At 48.9% G+C, this 13323-nt stretch overlaps 1 protein-coding gene across 1 annotated transcript in view; it reads right to left on the bottom strand.

Annotated features, from left to right (window-relative positions):
• The window catches only part of LOC100543162 (gamma-aminobutyric acid receptor subunit alpha-3), a 75998-nt gene extending 63325 nt beyond the window's left edge, over positions 1-12673 (bottom strand). Inside the window, exon 1 of the mRNA XM_010715274.3 lies at positions 12600-12673. The gene's annotated coding sequence lies outside the window, so the exon portion shown is untranslated. The remainder of the gene's footprint in view (positions 1-12599) is intronic.
• Positions 12674-13323: the final 650 nt, after the last annotated feature.

Raw genomic sequence — 13323 nt, 5'->3', positions numbered from 1 at the left:
AGGGAGGGAGGGAAGCAGCATCCCCCCGCCTTCCTCCTCCTCCTCCTCCCCGCGGCCCGGAGGAGGGTTTAACCACCCGCTTTGTGCGGATCGGAGCGGGAGGCAGCTCCTTTACCCCGCCGCCCTCCCTGCCCCAAGCGATGTCACAGCCCTCCGCTGAAGCCCAGCATCCTTTCTGCAGCGCCGGACGAGCGGAGCACAGCGGGCTGCTCCCAGCACCTACCTGTTGAAGGGTGGGCGCTCCCCGAGGCGCTGAGGCTCTGCGAGGAGGCGGCTGGCACCCCGAAGGATGCTGTGCCCCGGACCCTGTCAAGCTGCTGCCTCGTCCCCGCGAGGCCCAAATCCTGGCAGGAAAGTTGGGACTGCAACTTGGAATTGCCAGAGGCTTATATTGCAATAAAACGGCACGCGGAGGAAAACAAACGCAGAGGAAGGGCGGGAGGAGGAAGACAGGTTCAGATGCTCCGAGGAGTAGGCAGTAAAAGCAAGGACAAAGTGGCAGTGCGGGGATCCCAGCGGAAGCGCGATGCCAGACAAGTGATGCAGGACGCACCGGCCAGAGCCAGCTGGGATCAAGAGGCTCTGCAGAGCCCCACAGCTGAAGCTGGGCAGACAACAGCTGACAGTAAGGCGCACTCAAAATATATTGTCCCTGCAGAGCTCTCCTTGTGGAACACTCTGCAGGACTCAGCTGCAGTTGTGACTTTGTGGTACATAACCACTGCTCTGCACTGAGGATGAGGAAGGATGATAACCATAAGTATCACTGCCCTTCTCAAAAATACCTTTGAGTACTAAAAATAACAGACAACATCGTGGCAAGAATCTGAAGGAGAGCATGTAAACAGTTAAATCCAGTCCAAGTACCAGTTCTCTGCATTTCCATAGCCCAATCCTTGCTTCCCAGAAGAATCTAAAGCATCATTCAAGAGAAGAATGAGATATGTGTGCATGCCAGTAGAGGAGCTTTTTATTTTTTCCTCCACAATTGTGGGAAAACATAGGAAAATTCACACTGGAAGAGATTTCAGATCATCGAGTCCATCTCCCACTCAAAGCACACAGCAGAGTCCAGGGAACAACAAGCCAGCCATACTTATTGACACCAAGTTTCTGCTTATTTCAGAGTTTCTTCCACAGCACATCTCCTTCTGTTCCTAATTTATATGCTTGTAAATAAGTGTTGGCAAGGGAACAGGAGAGAGCTCAACGGGAGGCCCAACACACACAGAAGTAAGAGTCCTGAAGACCTGAGCTACGACCTTCCCATGGAGAAGTGACACTCCATGGGAAAGCACTGCTGTGAACCATTCCCAGGGGTAGGGCAACGCACAGGACCTTGGTAACTCAGGAGCATTGATTCCCTATAGGATCAGAGCAGAGGAGGCCCTCATGCTTGTTCTTCCTCCTTTCCAAACTGACTCAGCTGTTGGCAAGAGCTGCCTTGGGTAGAAGAGTCATGAAACACAATCAGCAAGATGAGCGTATCCGGAGACAAGTGACTCAAGACTTAAATGGCTCATACTGAAGAACATTCCAAGATTTATAGGTTTAAGTAGTACTAACAATAATCTCAGGCAACAGAGGCTGTGGTTCTCTTGAGGCCTGTTCATCCATAAGCAACAGCAATACAGACTTCCCCAGGAACAGAATACCTCACTCCACTCCCAGATGCCTTCTTGGCTCACCGAGAGGTCTCCTCTGCCACTGCCAGCAGCCTGAAACAGTCTTGGGCATGAAGCTCTTTATTGAAAAAGTTTTCCTAACAAGCCCCAAATTATACAAAATTCCTCCCTTTGCAGCCATAACATACAGTAGACTCCCTTTGTAAAAGTGGGGGAAGTGGCCATAACTGGGCTCAGACAGAAAGGCTGTTGCTTAGCCTGAGGAGCACCATGTCGACATACTCCTCCCCAAAAGGGCTGGAAGGGGAATCTCTCCTCCCTTCACCCCTTTCCCTCTCAGAGACAGAAAGAAGCACAAGCTGAAGGGCTACAAGGATGTTGTCACATGAACAGCTGTCAGCACTGCAAAAGGTACCCCACTTAAAGCCACTATAAGTGAGAAGGAGGTCAGTGGATGTGCACACCGCACCCTTCTCATCCTTCCAGATGCGCTGGATCCAGGTCGTATCACACTCAGACCTTGGCAGAGCAGGAACCTGTGCTCCACAGCAAGGTCTACCACCAGCTAACCAAGCAGCAGTAATCAGAATTTCTACCATCCAAGTCACAGACACTACTCCTCCTGGAAAGGCTCCAAAGCCTTGCACGATTTGTGCCCCTTAAGGGCTGGCCAGCCCTCCTTGCAGTGGGGATATCAAAGGAAGCCCCAGTCCTAATGGAAGAAATAAACCTTTTTCATCCCAGCAAGTGAAGATTCCAACTAATCGAGAGTACTCCTGTCATCTGGCTAGTGACATAAGGACACAAGAGTCTTCAGCACACATGATAACTTCAATCAACAGAGAAGCTGAGACTCTGGCCAGGGGAGAAGGCATTAACAAGCTCAGGAAGCCCTGCTTTAGGAAACCTTTTCTGAAAGAGAAGGCAATGTTATCAATAGCTGCTCATAGTCAGCCAGAATTGTCTTGACCTTTGCTCTGTTTGGAAGAAGACAGCCCTCTTCTAAACATCAATCTCTGTAGATAACATCCATCTATTTCAGAGGCATAAAAACATCATCTGAGACCTGTGATCAATTATCTTTTAATGCATCCCTCCATCATAAAGCTTTATTTCCTTCTTAAAATATACTACTGAAAAAAACCCTCTCCTTTACTTGTTGAAATGCTTACCTGAACTCTGGCACACTCCAGAATGAGATGGCATTGAGGCAAAACCCTTTTTATGATGATCAAGGTTAAACTTTCAGGCTGTCACCATATTACTGAAGAGTAATCTCTCAAAATGGAAGTACAGCAGCCTGGGAATATCTTGCTTATAATTAGCTAAGCCTTTCACTTCTGCCATCCTGTTCAACCAGCCAGAATAGAAGTGTGCTTAGTTTTAGATCTATACTACAGTGCCCTTGAACTGAGAAGGATTGCAGATTTAATAACTGCTAGCCTAGTGAAGCATTTAGACTGGATGGTCCTTTCTGAAGGTACAGGCTGGATCACGGGATTAGAGATGTGCAGCACAGGTCCGGCACACCCAAGCTCTTTGAAGCAAGCCTGTGCCATCCACATTTATTCCATCTGACACCCAGATCCAGCACTCAAGGGAGCTGCAGCTCCTACATAGCAGCAGTCAGGGTTGATCCAAGGAACACCGAAAGGCAGAAGCAGTGTGCTGATGGAGGTGTGACCCAGTGACACGTGGCTCCTCAGAGTTGCTGGGTGCTGGAAACCTGCTCTGAGGCTGAAGGCTCATCAGCACCAGGGGAGTACTCCAGTCAGAGTGGTTCTTGCATACAGGCACCCACTTTGGCATGGGGCAAGTCCCATTTTCTCTACAAACAATCTAGCCATGAGTATGGTCACAAGTCTGTTGCACCAGTCCTGCACTGGGTGGCCTCTGCAAGCTGACACCCCCACCCATCCACTCTGAGGCCCTCTGAGCTACTAGGAAAGAAAGCAACCTGCATCCAGTAAGCAAACAAGTAGCTGATGCAAAAACAGGAGATGCTCCATGATGTGCATAGGTCCAGCTCCTTCATCAAAGGCTGCCACTTACCCCGAGGAGCACCATGTAGACATACTCCTCCTCAAAAGGACTGGAAGAGGAATCTCTCCTCCCTTCACCCCCTTCCCTCTCAGAGCATCCAGGGCCATCTCAAAAAGCCAACTCCTGTCCCACTCTGCTGGTGCTCACCCTCCATCCCCACCGTGCCAGCTGCTCCTTCTCTCCACCCACCCGCTCCTTGCACCCGTAGCAGGGCTTCCATCGTCAGAGCCGGCTGCTGCCTGGTGCTTTATTAGCCTGTCTCCATGGCAACTCGCCTACAGCTTAACTCTGAGAGACCCCTATCTCACCACGGCCATAAATCAGCCACCTGCCTACATCCTCGGTCAGAGATGGGGGTCACGGCTCATCCTGAATGCTGCTGGCAGCCTTGCAACTGCCATCCCAACCTCCAGGGCTGTCCCACACAGGCAGAGTGCTGTGCACCACACTGCAGCCCTCAAGCAGAGTCTAGCAGTGATGCAAAGGAACAGAACCAAAATGATGTTGGTTTTCCCAGTGCACAGGCAAACTGGAGCCACCCATGCAAACTCTTCCTCCTCTGTGCAGGGAGAAGAGCCTTGGGTTGCTGCTGCAGTAATGCAGAACTTCAGTCTTATACAGAGTGCAGGAAGGGCTGCACCACTGGCCAGAACCTAGCAAGCGGGCACAGCGCTGGGCTGAGGTAGAAAGGTAACAATTTTCCCCATGATAAGCAATCCTCCTCCCTTCTCCACTCCAGCATGTCCACAGTGAAGCTCCTGAAAGGGACAAAAGCCACTTAAAGCGTTCTGCTCTCCCTAGTGCCTGAGAAACACCTAAGAACAACCTTTCCCCCAGCACAGTGTAAAGTGGTAGCCCTCTTCAAAGCTTTATTTCAGCAGGACATAAATGGGTGCCCCTTTACCAGTAAACCCATTGGCTGGCATCTCCTGTGCTGGGTGGTTGGAAGCAGGTGGAGCTAAAAACTGCTGGTTCCTGTAAGAGACAAATTTTCCCACACTGAAAGCCTCCAGCCCTAAATCTCAGAGTTTGTGAAAGGAAACAGCTTTATCTTTATATCCCACAACATACATTATGCAATCTGTCACTTCACACATACACTTCAAGAACTCAGTGGTGGGGCTTAACCTTGGAATCAAATGCCAAGGTGGCTCCCACCACCAGGAGCGCAGTCTCCACAAACCTGGCAAAGCAGTCAAGAAGGGAAGCACCGCCTGTAGAAGGTGTTGGTGCATTGCAGCAGTGTGCAGGAGGGAAAGAGGAGGGCAATGGGCCAGGGCATAGCTTTCAGATGGTTCACTTGAGATCTGAGGCAAGCCATGACAGAGCAAACAGGGAGTGTGGAAAGGTTGAGGAAAATTACCTCTACTTCTGCTAGACCTGAAAGGTGCTGATCTACATGCAGTGCCAAGGAATGCCCGAGGTGCTACATAACACTCATAAGCATCACATAATCCTTGCTGCTTCAGATAAGAACCCCAATGTATTTGGAGTTTTACCCATATTCAAACACGTACAATAAAATCCACATGGCCACTGGGATGGCTATATGTCAGTCTTACATAGATGCTCAGCTCATATATCCATCCAACAGCTCAAAGAGCTAAAAAGCTTCCTACACGCCATTGCTGAGCTCCAGGTCTGTGCCCCAGCAGATGCTGGCAGAGCAAAGAGCAGGAGCCTTGTTTCTCTGACAGAATGCATTCACCCAAAAATCCAGAAGGCAGACCCAGCTACGTGGAGAAGCACCAGAGCTCTTTTAGGAGGGCTAGCTCATCGTCTTGAATTTCAAGAAATATAAGCTGGCAGTAGAACAAATTCATAAAAACTAATGGGCCTGAAAGAAACTGTATTTGTCCTGCAGTCCCTTGGCAAGGGCAAAACTAAACCTGGAGAGAAAGACCTAGACACAGGCACATCTCTTTTGCAGTTACAATAGCAGCATCAGTTCAAAAAACCCCCTGTGGAGTCGTGAGGTTTTAGATGCTTCAGCATTTCTATTTCTAACGTTGTGTATGCCTGTGAAGTCCAAATATGCTTAAGCAATTTAGGTGCATAATGCTAATAAATCAACTGCATAGGAAAGCTGGTTTTAGGGAGGGCTGGCTTTAGGATAGCTGCTGGCTTGCTTTTCTGATCTGGGATCCTTCTGTCCTTCTGGGCCCCACAAAACCGAACTCATTTTGTGTGGAGAGTGACATGACACTAAGCCAAAACCAGGAGCCTGAAACAGAGCCAAACAACAGGAGATTCACACTGAATTGCAGGAGTTGACAGCATTAGCCAAAGTCTCAGGAAAATGCCATATGCTCAAATTACACAGAATGTTATCCCATGTCCTACCTTCCCTCTAAACACCTTCCTCAGCTTTCTATGCCAGCCTGAATCTCTCCTTTTAAAGAAATTGGTCTCATCACAGCTTAATGAAACTGAGTCCTTTTTATAGTTGTACACCAAGCAGCAGCAAATCTCCTGGCCCAAAGATGTGGCTGAGCTTTGGGCACCAAGACCATAAATTCCAAGGGAAGTATCAATTCTGACGGATTCCAGAACTTATTGCATTGGAGATTGGCTGTACTTTCATTGAAGTAGCAATTTTAGGATCCTCTCCATCAAGCAGGATAGTTAGCCACACAACTTCATTGTAGATGGAGCCTGTCAGCAGGAGAGACGAAGTTCCTAAAGACATCAGCTGAATCTGCTGCTTTAACAAGGACTCTCAACGCCACTGCAGTGCCTGTGCTATGGTGCCTGAAAGGTTTAATATCTTGCCATGTTTGGTAAACTTTATGAGGGCTGCAGGAAGCTGAAGAACAGGAGACTGCCTAATAGTGAGTGGATCTCATCAGCACTAATTAGCTGAAACAAAACAGCAGAGACTCAGGTAATAAGAGCTCTTCACGAGATTAAGGTGAGTGGTGGCTGCAGGAGACAGGACACTCCAATCTCTGCCTCCTGGAGCAGCCCCGTGGGAAGCCAACATTGAGCCAGAGCTCGCTTAATGAGAGAAGGAGCTGCTTAAAAAGGTTTGTGATAACCTTCTCTTGGCAAGTGGTGAAGTAACCAAAAAAGGGACAGCTCCAGCCCCAAGCATCCCCACGGGCTATCTCCCTGGTACTTAAGCAGTTTGTCACGCATCTGTCATATGCAACTGCTGGTACTAGGGGTGGAAGCATGATGGAGGACCAGCTTAGCCACCAGTTCCAGTCCACTTCATCCCTAATTCCTTACCACTGTCAGTGATCCCCATCTCAGAAACACCTTCAGATGTATGTTGAAAACCACAACACCAGCTGCTTGTCAGAAGTGGGGCAAAGTGGAGGCTTAAATAGTCCTCTTTGCCTCCCTTCACCCCGTCCCCCTACCAGGCTGCCCACCAGCAGATAGCATTAAGCACAAGGGCAGGATCTGGTACTTTTTCCTGCACAGAGCATTGAGGATTCATCTGTCAGTTGCTACTACAAATGCACCACCAACAGGCAAGGCCCTTCCAGGGCCTATCTGCTTCAGGAGGGTTTTTAGTGCAACAGAATGAGAGACAAACAGCACAAGCCAGCAAAAGGAATTATGCATCTGATGGTAGGAAGACACATGGCAGAGCAAAGCAGCTATGCTCAGGAGGAAGAGCCACAGGGCACAGAGGCAGGCAGATGTTCTGCTGCTATCAGCTGCCTGGCAGGGGGATGCACAGCTTCTGGCAATGCCAAATAGGAAAACTTGGGCCCAGGGATTTGAAGGACACTCAAGTTGAGAAGAGGCATGCTGTAACTGCCCCAAAGCTGCAGGACTGAGATCAAAACACCTGACCGAGAGCAGCCCTACACAGAGGGAAGTCCAGAGGTTGGTAGGATTTTAGGGGTCACTGCTTCCTCTCAGCCCCACATCTTCAGTTCTGGGAAATTTGAAAAAGCAACTCCATCTTCCTGTGTCCCACACCAGCTAGAAACAAAACAACGCAGTCCTGCACCGGCTTGGTCAAACGCTTCACAAAGATCTGGGTAGGGCAGCTCTTTCATCTGCTCCCTAATCCTTGACTATTCCAGTGACTTCAGAAAAGCTGGCAGTTCCAGCCAGTCCTGGCTCTGAGTTATCCCTTCCTGATACACTTCATCTACAGCGCTGACTCGGATGCTGGCTGTTGGAAGGAGCCAGCTGCAGCATCTGAGCACCACATTTCTCAGGAGCTACCAAAGGAAGCTTTACTTTGTTCCAACTGATTGAATATAATGGGAGAGGATAACAATTAGCATATCCATTCTGCTTTTTCCCAACCTGCCCCCATTAGAGAGGAAAGCTCCTCTTGTCTGGGTGCCATTGCATACAACACCCTCTTGGTTCGTAATTAGTGGAATAGGAATGCTCAGTCAGCTGGGAAATCTGCCCGAGTAAATGACATCCTCAAGTGCTTTCTAATCCAAGGCATGCAACCTCACACTTTGCTGCTAATGGAATACAGTGGGAGTACCAAGATTTCTGCTGTGGACCCACAGGCATCCAGGAACACCTCTCAAGCTAATTCACTCCAGAATCCATGCCACCACCTCCAGCCCATCATGTGGGAGAACACCTAGAACCTGCCAACAGATCATGTCAGTCAGTCCCTAAGCCCCTCCTATCTCCTCAAGGCATCACAAACACACTCACTTTAAGGAAAGGTCTCTGTCAAGGGACAAGGGAGCAACAGAAAGCCAGGAGCAGGTTCAAGGATGGCATGCAGTACTGTTAGCACAAACAAGACTTCAGAATTGAAAGAACAGAGGTTACAAGTCAAGATAGGAGCTGCACAGCACCTGGAAAATCACGCACCAGATATTAATTAAAATAACACTCTGCTTCACTTCTGCATTCAGATGCACAGGAGAATCTATCCAGGTAATTTATGGCATGTAGCTGCTGATATGCCAATCAAAGGAAGCCCAGAGTAACAAGTGTTAAGAGACCTTGCTGGTCCTCATCTCCACAAACGCAGGCTTAATTCCTTCCATCCTAGTTAATCAGGTTACTTTAATTTCTTAGACAAAAGGGGTAGCGTTGGGCATCACACATGCAACCACTAGACAGCTTCCCTTGGCTGGGAGGAGGATGTGGAGGTGGGGTTTAGAAAAGCACATGTTCTGGAGCAAATCTGAAAGGTCTCCAACCAGAAGTTTCCAAGAGGACATTTTCATTCATAAGCAGAAATTTCTCCACATCCAGAACCCCAAGATTTTGATGAAGACTTGATAATTTCCAGTTGCAGAGGTGATCAGAGAGGTAAGAAATGAAAGCTCTGCTAATTCCAGGAGGCTGCAGTCAGCTTACACGCATGGTGCATAGCCACATGCTTTGCCAGGAGCCCAGCAGACCTTGTTCAGTGGACTGCAGATCTGATGCCAGCCAAAGTGCCAGGAGCTGCAGCAGAAAAAGTCACTGCAGCAACTTCTTTTCCACCTCACAGCCAGATTGAATTAGCACAATGAAGCACAGCAGATCCTGCTCTACAGATGTCCTGGGTCTGCCTTACAGGTGTGCTGGGCAGCCTCTATTACCCAGGAGAAGCTTCATTGCAGGGACCTCTGGGGGGTAAAGTATTCCAAAATCACGACCCTATATATTTTCAGTTTGACAGCCAAAACTATTCTCTGCTTTTTTTTTTTCCTTTAAGAACTGCATGCCAATTTTCACTAATGTAAGATAAAAATAACCTGACTCCCTGTAGTGGTGGTGTGAAATTAAGTTCATTACCATGTGTGAATCAGTCTGATACAATGGTGATGAGTACTACTGTGCAGCACCTGAATAGGCAAAGGAGCAGATCCTACAATGGGCAAAAGAAGAAAGACTGAAGAGCCACATTTAATGGAAACACTAGATATCACGTGCATTCAATGAAGCAGAGGTGCTTCAGAGAAGATCTATGGGGAGGTCAGATAATTGGAATGTATTGATGCAAATACACAGTACAGGGTAGAGAATAAAGTAAGGAGATGTGGGTTTCATTTTCTTCCTCCAGCTCCCAAAGATTAGGCTTCTTCGCCTGAACATTTCATTAACATCAGCATGCAAAATACTGAAGCCTTGCTCAAAGAACAGAAAGTTAGAAATGAAACCAAGGAAAAAAAATTGGAGCCAGGAAGACCAATGAAATCAAGATAAAGAAGACCAGGCTTGCAAAATAGCTTGGCTGCTCACAAAGAAGCATGGCTTCTCGAGAAGGCTGTTTGAAGAGACAGTACTTCATTCACTAAACACTGCAGCTGTGAAGGAAAGCTGTGAAAGAACACATGAACACACATACAGTGGTAAGAGAGAAAGGGGAGGGGGCAGGGGAGAGGTTTCTAACTCTTGGTAGGAAAACATACATGAAAGTGCAGCTATCAGACTCCAGTCATCCTAAAAGCCATCCAAGGCATGCTCACCAAGCACTGCTAAACCTTCCTACCATGGAAACGCCCTTCAGCTCTCCCACAGACACTGGGCAGCCGTTTGCAGCCATACGATGGTGCCACTGTCAGGAACCAAACAGACCTCACTGTGCATCAGCTGCACTGGGCTCCAGCACTGCCCTGCTAGCAGGAACCAGATACAAGGATGGGTTGCTGGCAGCCTACTGAGATCAAAATAGATCACCTTTTAGAAGTGGCACCACAGTGATTTCAGAAATAGAAGTTTTTACGAACTTGAATTTTTGTTTAAGGACTTGTATTCCTACTTCAAGCTCTCTCCCAAATAGAACAGCAGTAAGAAATTTTCAGAAGGAAATTTGCTTCCTTTTCATCTTTCCATCCCCACCTGAAGAGAAAGAAGTCAGAATATTTTTCAGTAGCTTCTGCCTTAATCTCTTTCTCCACTCTCATTTTACCTCGAAAAGCGATATGGGCTTTCCATTGCTGAGGAAGCTGATAAGGTCTGGTAAGTCTCCCCAGGAGAAAAAAAATAATAATAATAAACCAGAACAAAGAAAGTTTTGTCAGGTGAAAACAGATGAGACAATTCAGGAAAGGTTATTTCTCACCAAGAAGCCACCTATTTAAAACTGCTTCAACTCCTCTGCCAAGACATTCCCCTAAAGAAGAGGGCTTAGTGCCTGCTGCTAAAAATATTTTTAACTTGGGCTGATAATCACATCACTGTAAAACATTACAGAATTAAGTCATGCGCTGAATGGAGATGGTAAAGCTGCCTTCACCCTCACAGAAAGCTCCGAGCCCCAAGGAGGCAGTGCTGCATGCAGGTGGATGCGCTGCAAGGAGCAGCCTTGGTGCCAGCCAGGAGGATGGGGTTAGAAAACAACACTACCTGCAGGAGGAGCTTTACAGGGGGTTAAACACCTGTGAAAGCTACTCAGATATTGTAAGGCTACCGTCTGCTTGCAAAGAGCCTTCCTAAAATGCAAAGGGGAGGAGAGCCACATCCAGAGCGGCCATGGAGTGTGCTCATCACGGCCTCTTTCCAAACAGGGCTGCAGTTCCTGTGGGAATGTCTGGCACCAGAGTGCCCTGTTTCAGGGGACTTGGAGAGAAGCATCCTCAGGAAGGTTACCGAGGGATTCCCTCAGCTATCGACACACCAAGATACTTGGCAAGATGCTCTCTCTGGAAACGTCAGAGACACAGATGCTGTGCAAGCTCCCTCCGGGGCTTTTAAGAAGTGCCTGACTCAAATGGAAATCAATGCGAGGCCGGACTCAACTGCTCTGGAGAGAAAAAGCTCTATGCAAAGCCAAGCCCAGGGCTCCGTTTGTGCACCACCCTGGGGCCAAGAAGGGGTGTCCCAGGGCCCCAAATGGCTCATGGGGAGGGAGCGGTTCATCGGGGGAGATTCCAAATCCCTTTACCACAGCAGCAAGTTTTTCCCGTACATCTGCCTTCCGCTCTCCTGCCTCCTTTGCTCGGGCTTCAGCCACAGACCGCCTCTCTAACTAGGAACCTATGCCCACGCCCAGAAAGCCGCAGTGCTGCCTGCAAGCTTGCCCAGGGAAGGAGCCTGGAGGGACGCACATCATGAACACATTGGGGGAACTCCGCAAAGCGGCCGGGCTAATCGCAATAGAAGCTGTCGAGCCCAATGCCTGAAGGAGCTCGGCGCTCCCGCGGAGGAAAAGCCCGCCCCGCACCCGGCTGCAGGCAGCACAGCCGCTGAGCACCGCGCGGGAAGCGCCGCCGTGCCGCCCCGCCCCGCGCGGCCTCCGCCGCCGGTTCCGTGGCTTCTGCTGCCCTCTGCCAGCCGCGGGAAGGAAGCGCCGCAGCTGCGGCCACAGAGAGGCCTTCGGGACGCTCCTTCGTAAAAACGAGCGCCCACTGGGAATCGCTGCCCAGCGCTGGCTGCTGATTGTTGAGGAAGGAGAATGGTTTGAGAAGTGCTTGCTCTCCGGACTCCAGCAAAACCCAAGCCCTAGAGTTAGATGGAGCGTCCGGTCTTCAGAGACCACTCCGCACACACAGCACCTCTGGCAGCCATTAACACATGCTTCTGAGTGCCTTTCTAAGGTTGCACATGTGCTAAGAGAGGCTGTAGATAAACAGTATCATCTGCACACGTGTCATGGCCATTCAGGTCAGCGAGTGCATTTCTCATAGCTGGAAATGTCCGTGGGAGACCTCTGCTCTCTCAGATGAACTTCCACTTTAAACACAGGCTTATCCAAGCGTTAGCATCCCATTGATGCATGAAAGTGTCCCTCTTGTAGGTGAAGTGACCGTAATATGATATTTTTGCATCTAGACTTCAACAAACAAACAAAAAACAACCAACCAAAACCAAACCAAACCAAACCTGAGCTATGGTTAGCTGTTCAAGTTGTTTTTTCCTCCTCCAGGGAGAGTCAAGGTCTAAACTATAGGCTCCACTAACCCAGGTAGGGCAGATCTCAGACTGTCAACCTACCCACCAGCGTTAGGGCCAAAGCCAACAGAACCTCTAGCCAGCCCTCTTAACCCAGCAACCACAGACCTGCAGAGGTTCCTTGCTTACACTGCTCTCAATATCTCAGTAGGACATCTAGGAAATCATGGGTTTCTCAGGTAGGCAGAGATCTTCAGCAAGATACCCTCACTGCCACTGCCAACCCTTAAATGAAGTCTGGGAAGGGGTAGATCTGGCTGCACCCTTTCTGGTCACCCCAGTACATTGCATGCACCTGAGCTCCCCTGGGTTGGCCCTGCCTTCCCACCAGGTGCTCAATCACTGCTTCAAGCTGTGACTTAGCATTTCTGCTACACCCAAACAGCAATTTAACACTAGACTTTTTCCAACTACGCCAGTATAGGCATACTGTAATGGGAGAGGTGCCTGAGGACTGGAGGAAAGCAAATGTCACTCCAGTCTTCAAAAAGGGCAAGAAGGAGGACCCAGGTAACCATAGATCACTCAGCCTCACTTCCATTCCTGGAAAGGTGATGGAACAACTTATCCATGGATCTGTCTCTAGGCATATCAAGGATAAGAGGGTCATTAGGGGCATTCAACACAGTTTCACCAAGGAGAAGTCATGCTTAACCAACCTGATAGCCTTTTATGAAGATATAATCAGGTGGATAGATGATGGTAAAGCAGTGGATATGGTCTATCTTGATTTTAGCAAAGCATCTGACACCACCTTCCATAGCATCCTCACAGCTAAACTGAGGAAGTGTAGTCTGGACAATTGGGTAGAGAGGTGGACTGTGAACTGGCT

Source organism: Meleagris gallopavo, chromosome 9 (assembly GCF_000146605.3).
Source record: "Meleagris gallopavo isolate NT-WF06-2002-E0010 breed Aviagen turkey brand Nicholas breeding stock chromosome 9, Turkey_5.1, whole genome shotgun sequence".
Classification (NCBI taxonomy): Eukaryota; Metazoa; Chordata; class Aves; order Galliformes; family Phasianidae; genus Meleagris; species Meleagris gallopavo.
Note: the sequence above shows the minus strand (reverse complement) of the source record. Positions and strands in the feature narration are given on the sequence as shown.